Source organism: Camelus bactrianus, unplaced genomic scaffold (assembly GCF_048773025.1).
Source record: "Camelus bactrianus isolate YW-2024 breed Bactrian camel unplaced genomic scaffold, ASM4877302v1 HiC_scaffold_54, whole genome shotgun sequence".
Taxonomy (NCBI): Eukaryota; Metazoa; Chordata; class Mammalia; order Artiodactyla; family Camelidae; genus Camelus; species Camelus bactrianus.
In genome coordinates this window covers 1,876,349-1,885,584 of record NW_027413971.1, presented here as the reverse complement: position 1 = coordinate 1,885,584, position 9,236 = coordinate 1,876,349, and positions in this window count along the sequence as shown.

The following is a 9,236-nucleotide window of genomic DNA, read 5'->3' as shown; positions in this document are numbered from 1 at the left end:
GAGTCTTCCCCGAGTCCCTCCCAGTACGGGCTGCCGGGGAAATGCGGGGGTTGGGCTGGAAACGCAGGTAGCATCTAGTGCCTCCCCATGGACAGGGGAGGTAATAGCGGAATTCCCCTTGCGAGGGAACACCTGTGACACCAGGAAGCTGCGTGGAGGGCGGCCCTAAACCTCACCCAAACAGTCACACTTGTTCCGGAATTCTGAGAGTTGGGAGGTTCCGTCTTCTGTCTGCAGGACCCGAGATCTCCGAGGAGCCCTTCGAGAGTCTTCCCCGAGTCCCTCTCAGTACGGGCTGCCGGGGAAATGCGGGGGTTGGGCTGGATACGCAGGTAGCATCTAGTGCCTCCCCATGGTCAGGGGAGGTAATTAGCGGACTTCCCCTTTCGAGGGAACACCTGAGACACCAGGAAGCTGCGTGGAGGGCGGCCCTAAACCTCCCACACACAGTCACCCGTGTTCTGGAATTCTGAGTGTGGGGAGGTTCCGTCTTCTGTCTGCAGCACCCGAGATCTCCGAGGAGCCCTTCGAGAGTCTTCCCCGAGTCCCTCCCAGTACGGGTTGCCGGGGAAATGCGGGGGTTGGGCTGGAAACGCAGGTAGCATCTAGTGCCTCCCCCTGGACAGGGGAGGTAATTAGCGGAATTCCCCCTGCCAGGGAACACGTGTGACACCAGGAAGCTGCGTCGAGGGCGGCCCCGAACCTCCCCCACACAGTCAGCCGTGTTCCGGAATTCTGAGTGTGGGGAGGTTCCGTCTTCTGTCTGCAGCACCCGGGATCTCCTAGGAGCCCTTCGAGGGTCTTACCGGAGTCCCTCGCACTGCGGGCAGCCGGGGAAAAGCGGGGGTTGGGCTGGAAACGCAGGTAGCATCTAGTGCCTCCCCCTGGACAGGGGAGGTAATTAGCGGACTTCCCCCTGCAAGGGAACACGTGTGACACCAGGAAGCTGCGTGGTGGGCGGCCCCGAACCTCCCCCACACAGTCAGCCGTGTTCCGGAATTCTGAGTGTGGGGAGGTTCCGTCTTCTGTCTGCAGCACCCGAGATCTCCTAGGAGCCCTTCGAGAGTCTTCCCCGTGTCCCTCTCACTGCGGGCAGCCGGGGAAAAGCGGGGGTTGGGCTGGAAACGCAGGTAGCATCTAGTTCCTCCCCATGGACAGGGGAAGTAAGTAGCGGACATCCCCTTGCGAGGGAACACCTGTGACACCATGAAGCTGCGTGGAGGGCGGCCCCGAACCTCCCCCACACAGTCAGCCGTGTTCCGGAATTCTGAGTGTGGGGAGGTTCCGTCTTCTGTCTGCAGCACCCGAGATCTCCTAGGAGCCCTTCGAGAGTCTTCCCCGAGTCCCTCTCACTGCGGGCAGCCGGGGAAAAGCGGGGGTTGGGCTGGAAACGCAGGTAGCATCTAGTGCCTCCCCATGGACAGGGGAGGTAATTAGCGGACTTCCCCCTGCAAGGGAACACGTGTGACACCAGGAAGCTGCGTGGTGGGCGGCCCCGAACCTCCCCCACACAGTCAGCCGTGTTCCGGAATTCTGAGAGTGGGGAGGTTCCGTCTTCTGTCTGCAGCACCCGAGATCTCCTAGGAGCCCTTCGAGAGTCTTCCCCGTGTCCCTCTCACTGCGGGCAGCCGGGGAAAAGCGGGGGTTGGGCTGGAAACGCAGGTAGCATCTAGTTCCTCCCCATGGACAGGGGAAGTAAGTAGCGGACATCCCCTTGCGAGGGAACACCTGTGACACCATGAAGCTGCGTGGAGGGCGGCCCCGAACCTCCCCCACACAGTCAGCCGTGTTCCGGAATTCTGAGTGTGGGGAGGTTCCGTCTTCTGTCTGCAGCACCCGAGATCTCCTAGGAGCCCTTCGAGAGTCTTCCCCGAGTCCCTCTCACTGCGGGCAGCCGGGGAAAAGCGGGGGTTGGGCTGGAAACGCAGGTAGCATCTAGTGCCTCCCCATGGACAGGGGAGGTAATTAGCGGACTTCCCCCTGCAAGGGAACACGTGTGACACCAGGAAGCTGCGTGGTGGGCGGCCCCGAACCTCCCCCACACAGTCAGCCGAGTTCAGGAATTCTGAGTGTGGGGAGGTCCCGTCTTCTGTCTGCAGCACCCGAGATCTCCGAGGAGCCCTTCGAGAGTCTTCCCCGAGTCCCTCCCAGTACGGGTTGCCGGGGAAATGCGGGGGTTGGGCTGGAAACGCAGGTAGCATCTAGTGCCTCCCCATGGACAGGGGAGGTAATAGCGGAATTCCCCTTGCGAGGGAACACCTGTGACACCAGGAAGCTGCGTGGAGGGCGGCCCTAAACCTCACCCAAACAGTCACACTTTTTCCGGAATTCTGAGAGTTGGGAGGTTCCGTCTTCTGTCTGCAGGACCCGAGATCTCCGAGGAGCCCTTCGAGAGTCTTCCCCGAGTCCCTCCCAGTACGGGCTGCCGGGGTAATGCGGGGGTTGGGCTGGATACGCAGGTAGCATCTAGTGCCTCCCCATGGACAGGGGAGGTAATTAGCGGACATCCCCTTGCGAGGGAACACCTGTGACACCATGAAGCTGCGTGGAGGGCGGCCCCGAACCTCCCCCACACAGTCAGCCGTGTTCCGGAATTCTGAGTGTGGGGAGGTTCCGTCTTCTGTCTGCAGCACCCGAGATCTCCTAGGAGCCCTTCGAGAGTCTTCCCCGAGTCCCTCTCACTGCGGGCAGCCGGGGAAAAGCGGGGGTTGGGCTGGAAACGCAGGTAGCATCTAGTGCCTCCCCATGGACAGGGGAGGTAATTAGCGGACTTCCCCCTGCAAGGGAACACGTGTGACACCAGGAAGCTGCGTGGTGGGCGGCCCCGAACCTCCCCCACACAGTCAGCCGTGTTCCGGAATTCTGAGAGTGGGGAGGTTCCGTCTTCTGTCTGCAGCACCCGAGATCTCCTAGGAGCCCTTCGAGAGTCTTCCCCGAGTCCCTCCCAGTACGGGTTGCCGGGGAAATGCGGGGGTTGGGCTGGAAACGCAGGTGGCATCTAGTGCCTCCCCATGGACAGGGGAGGTAATAGCGGAATTCCCCTTGCGAGGGAACACCTGTGACACCAGGAAGCTGCGTGGAGGGCGGCCCTAAACCTCACCCAAACAGTCACACTTGTTCCGGAATTCTGAGAGTTGGGAGGTTCCGTCTTCTGTCTGCAGGACCCGAGATCTCCGAGGAGCCCTTCGAGAGTCTTCCCCGAGTCCCTCCCAGTACGGGCTGCCGGGGAAATGCGGGGGTTGGGCTGGATACGCAGGTAGCATCTAGTGCCTCCCCATGGACAGGGGAGGTAATTAGCGGACTTCCCCTTTCGAGGGAACACCTGAGACACCAGGAAGCTGCGTGGAGGGCGGCCCTAAACCTCCCACACACAGTCACCCGTGTTCTGGAATTCTGAGTGTGGGGAGGTTCCGTCTTCTGTCTGCAGCACCCGAGATCTCCGAGGAGCCCTTCGAGAGTCTTCCCCGAGTCCCTCCCAGTACGGGTTGCCGGGGAAATGCGGGGGTTGGGCTGGAAACGCAGGTAGCATCTAGTGCCTCCCCCTGGAAAGGGGAGGTAATTAGCGGACTTCCCCCTGCCAGGGAACACGTGTGACACCAGGAAGCTGCGTCGAGGGCGGCCCCGAACCTCCCCCACACAGTCAGCCGTGTTCCGGAATTCTGAGTGTGGGGAGGTTCCGTCTTCTGTCTGCAGCACCCGGGATCTCCTAGGAGCCCTTCGAGGGTCTTACCGGAGTCCCTCGCACTGCGGGCAGCCGGGGAAAAGCGGGGGTTGGGCTGGAAACGCAGGTAGCATCTAGTGCCTCCCCCTGGACAGGGGAGGTAATTAGCGGACTTCCCCCTGCAAGGGAACACGTGTGACACCAGGAAGCTGCGTGGTGGGCGGCCCCGAACCTCCCCCACACAGTCAGCCGTGTTCCGGAATTCTGAGTGTGGGGAGGTTCCGTCTTCTGTCTGCAGCACCCGAGATCTCCTAGGAGCCCTTCGAGAGTCTTCCCCGTGTCCCTCTCACTGCGGGCAGCCGGGGAAAAGCGGGGGTTGGGCTGGAAACGCAGGTAGCATCTAGTTCCTCCCCATGGACAGGGGAAGTAAGTAGCGGACATCCCCTTGCGAGGGAACACCTGTGACACCATGAAGCTGCGTGGAGGGCGGCCCCGAACCTCCCCCACACAGTCAGCCGTGTTCCGGAATTCTGAGTGTGGGGAGGTTCCGTCTTCTGTCTGCAGCACCCGAGATCTCCTAGGAGCCCTTCGAGAGTCTTCCCCGAGTCCCTCTCACTGCGGGCAGCCGGGGAAAAGCGGGGGTTGGGCTGGAAACGCAGGTAGCATCTAGTGCCTCCCCATGGACAGGGGAGGTAATTAGCGGACTTCCCCCTGCAAGGGAACACGTGTGACACCAGGAAGCTGCGTGGTTGGCGGCCCCGAACCTCCCCCACACAGTCAGCCGTGTTCCGGAATTCTGAGAGTGGGGAGGTTCCGTCTTCTGTCTGCAGCACCCGAGATCTCCTAGGAGCCCTTCGAGAGTCTTCCCCGTGTCCCTCTCACTGCGGGCAGCCGGGGAAAAGCGGGGGTTGGGCTGGAAACGCAGGTAGCATCTAGTTCCTCCCCATGGACAGGGGAAGTAAGTAGCGGACATCCCCTTGCGAGGGAACACCTGTGACACCATGAAGCTGCGTGGAGGGCGGCCCCGAACCTCCCCCACACAGTCAGCCGTGTTCCGGAATTCTGAGTGTGGGGAGGTTCCGTCTTCTGTCTGCAGCACCCGAGATCTCCTAGGAGCCCTTCGAGAGTCTTCCCCGAGTCCCTCTCACTGCGGGCAGCCGGGGAAAAGCGGGGGTTGGGCTGGAAACGCAGGTAGCATCTAGTGCCTCCCCATGGACAGGGGAGGTAATTAGCGGACTTCCCCCTGCAAGGGAACACGTGTGACACCAGGAAGCTGTGTGGTGGGCGGCCCCGAACCTCCCCCACACAGTCAGCCGAGTTCAGGAATTCTGAGTGTGGGGAGGTTCCGTCTTCTGTCTGCAGCACCCGAGATCTCCGAGGAGCCCTTCGAGAGTCTTCCCCGAGTCCCTCCCAGTACGGGTTGCCGGGGAAATGCGGGGGTTGGGCTGGATACGCAGGTAGCATCTAGTGCCTCCCCATGGACAGGGGAGGTAATTAGCGGACTTCCCTTGGCGAGGGAACACCTGTGACACCAGGAAGCTGCGTGGAGGGCGGCCCTAAACCTCCCCCACACAGTCAGCCGTGTTCCGGAATTCTGAATGTGAGGAGTTTCCGTCTTCTGTCTGCAGCACCCGAGATCTCCTAGGAGCCCTTCGAGAGTCTTCCCCGAGTCCCTCCCAGTACGGGCTGCCGGGGAAATGCGGGGGTTGGGCTGGAAACGCAGGTAGCATCTAGTGCCTCCCCATGGACAGGGGAGGTAATAGCGGAATTCCCCTTGCGAGGGAACACGTGTGACACCAGGAAGCTGCGTGGAGGGCGGCCCTAAACCTCACCCAAACAGTCACACTTGTTCCGGAATTCTGAGAGTTGGGAGGTTCCGTCTTCTGTCTGCAGGACCCGAGATCTCCGAGGAGCCCTTCGAGAGTCTTCCCCGAGTCCCTCCCAGTACGGGCTGCCGGGGAAATGCGGGGGTTGGGCTGGATACGCAGGTAGCATCTAGTGCCTCCCCATGGACAGGGGAGGTAATTAGCGGACTTCCCCTTTCGAGGGAACACCTGTGACACCAGGAAGCTGCGTGGAGGGCGGCCCTAAACCTCCCCCACACAGTCAGCCGTGTTCCGGAATTCTGAATGTGAGGAGTTTCCGTCTTCTGTCTGCAGCACCCGAGATCTCCTAGGAGCCCTTCGAGAGTCTTCCCCGTGTCCCTCTCACTGCGGGCAACCGGGGAAAAGCGGGGGTTGGGCTGTAAACGCAGGTAGCATCTAGTTCCTCCCCATGGACAGGGGAAGTAAGTAGCGGACATCCCCTTGCGAGGGAACACCTGTGACACCAGGAAGCTGCGTGGAGGGCGGCCCCGAACCTCCCCCACACAGTCAGCCGTGTTCCGGAATTCTGAGTGTGGGGAGGTTCCGTCTTCTGTCTGCAGCACCCGAGATCTCCTAGGAGCCCTTCGAGAGTCTTCCCCGAGTCCCTCTCACTGCGGGCAGCCGGGGAAAAGCGGGGGTTGGGCTGGAAACGCAGGTAGCATCTAGTGCCTCCCCATGGACAGGGGAGGTAATTAGCGGACTTCCCCCTGCAAGGGAACACGTGTGACACCAGGAAGCTGCGTGGTGGGCGGCCCCGAACCTCCCCCACACAGTCAGCCGTGTTCCGGAATTCTGAGAGTGGGGAGGTTCCGTCTTCTGTCTGCAGCACCCGAGATCTCCTAGGAGCCCTTCGAGAGTCTTCCCCGTGTCCCTCTCACTGCGGGCAGCCGGGGAAAAGCGGGGGTTGGGCTGGAAAAGCAGGTAGCATCTAGTTCCTCCCCATGGACAGGGGAAGTAATTAGCGGACATCCCCTTGCGAGGGAACACCTGTGACACCATGAAGCTGCGTGGAGGGCGGCCCCGAACCTCCCCCACACAGTCAGCCGTGTTCCGGAATTCTGAGTGTGGGGAGGTTCCGTCTTCTGTCTGCAGCACCCGAGATCTCCTAGGAGCCCTTCGAGAGTCTTCCCCGAGTCCCTCTCACTGCGGGCAGCCGGGGAAAAGCGGGGGTTGGGCTGGAAACGCAGGTAGCATCTAGTGCCTCCCCATGGACAGGGGAGGTAATTAGCGGACTTCCCCCTGCAAGGGAACACGTGTGACACCAGGAAGCTGTGTGGTGGGCGGCCCCGAACCTCCCCCACACAGTCAGCCGAGTTCAGGAATTCTGAGTGTGGGGAGGTTCCGTCTTCTGTCTGCAGCACCCGAGATCTCCTAGGAGCCCTTCGAGAGTCTTCCCCGAGTCCCTCCCAGTACGGGCTGCCGGGGAAATGCGGGGGTTGGGCTGGAAACGCAGGTAGCATCTAGTGCCTCCCCATGGACAGGGGAGGTAATAGCGGACTTCCCCTTTCGAGGGAACACCTGAGACACCAGGAAGCTGCGTGGAGGGCGGCCCTAAACCTCCCACACACAGTCACCCGTGTTCTGGAATTCTGAGTGTGGGGAGGTTCCGTCTTCTGTCTGCAGCACCCGAGATCTCCGAGGAGCCCTTCGAGAGTCTTCCCCGAGTCCCTCCCAGTACGGGTTGCCGGGGAAATGCGGGGGTTGGGCTGGAAACGCAGGTAGCATCTAGTGCCTCCCCCTGGACAGGGGAGGTAATTAGCGGACTTCCCCCTGCAAGGGAACACGTGTGACACCAGGAAGCTGTGTGGTGGGCGGCCCCGAACCTCCCCCACACAGTCAGCCGAGTTCAGGAATTCTGAGTGTGGGGAGGTTCCGTCTTCTGTCTGCAGCACCCGAGATCTCCTAGGAGCCCTTCGAGAGTCTTCCCCGAGTCCCTCCCAGTACGGGCTGCCGGGGAAATGCGGGGGTTGGGCTGGAAACGCAGGTAGCATCTAGTGCCTCCCCATGGACAGGGGAGGTAATAGCGGACTTCCCCTTTCGAGGGAACACCTGAGACACCAGGAAGCTGCGTGGAGGGCGGCCCTAAACCTCCCACACACAGTCACCCGTGTTCTGGAATTCTGAGTGTGGGGAGGTTCCGTCTTCTGTCTGCAGCACCCGAGATCTCCGAGGAGCCCTTCGAGAGTCTTCCCCGAGTCCCTCCCAGTACGGGTTGCCGGGGAAATGCGGGGGTTGGGCTGGAAACGCAGGTAGCATCTAGTGCCTCCCCCTGGAAAGGGGAGGTAATTAGCGGACTTCCCCCTGCCAGGGAACACGTGTGACACCAGGAAGCTGCGTCGAGGGCGGCCCCGAACCTCCCCCACACAGTCAGCCGTGTTCCGGAATTCTGAGTGTGGGGAGGTTCCGTCTTCTGTCTGCAGCACCCGGGATCCCCTAGGAGCCCTTCGAGGGTCTTACCGGAGTCCCTCGCACTGCGGGCAGCCGGGGAAAAGCGGGGGTTGGGCTGGAAACGCAGGTAGCATCTAGTGCCTCCCCCTGGACAGGGGAGGTAATTAGCGGACTTCCCCCTGCAAGGGAACACGTGTGACACCAGGAAGCTGCGTGGTGGGCGGCCCCGAACCTCCCCCACACAGTCAGCCGTGTTCCGGAATTCTGAGTGTGGGGAGGTTCCGTCTTCTGTCTGCAGCACCCGAGATCTCCTAGGAGCCCTTCGAGAGTCTTCCCCGTGTCCCTCTCACTGCGGGCAGCCGGGGAAAAGCGGGGGTTGGGCTGGAAACGCAGGTAGCATCTAGTTCCTCCCCATGGACAGGGGAAGTAAGTAGCGGACATCCCCTTGCGAGGGAACACCTGTGACACCATGAAGCTGCGTGGAGGGCGGCCCCGAACCTCCCCCACACAGTCAGCCGTGTTCCGGAATTCTGAGTGTGGGGAGGTTCCGTCTTCTGTCTGCAGCACCCGAGATCTCCTAGGAGCCCTTCGAGAGTCTTCCCCGAGTCCCTCTCACTGCGGGCAGCCGGGGAAAAGCGGGGGTTGGGCTGGAAACGCAGGTAGCATCTAGTGCCTCCCCATGGACAGGGGAGGTAATTAGCGGACTTCCCCCTGCAAGGGAACACGTGTGACACCAGGAAGCTGCGTGGTGGGCGGCCCCGAACCTCCCCCACACAGTCAGCCGAGTTCAGGAATTCTGAGTGTGGGGAGGTTCCGTCTTCTGTCTGCAGCACCCGAGATCTCCGAGGAGCCCTTCGAGAGTCTTCCCCGAGTCCCTCCCAGTACGGGTTGCCGGGGAAATGCGGGGGTTGGGCTGGAAACGCAGGTAGCATCTAGTGCCTCCCCATGGACAGGGGAGGTAATTAGCGGACTTCCCCTTTCGAGGGAACACCTGAGACACCAGGAAGCTGCGTGGAGGGCGGCCCTAAACCTTCCCCACACAGTCAGCCGTGTTCCGGAATTCTGAATGTGAGGAGTTTCCGTCTTCTGTCTGCAGCACCCGAGATCTCCTAGGAGCCCTTCGAGAGTCTTCCCCGTGTCCCTCTCACTGCGGGCAGCCGGGGAAAAGCGGGGGTTGGGCTGGAAACGCAGGTAGCATCTAGTTCCTCCCCATGGACAGGGGAAGTAAGTAGCGGACATCCCCTTGCGAGGGAACACCTGTGACACCATGAAGCTGCGTGGAGGGCGGCCCCGAACCTCCCCCACACAGTCAGCCGTGTTCC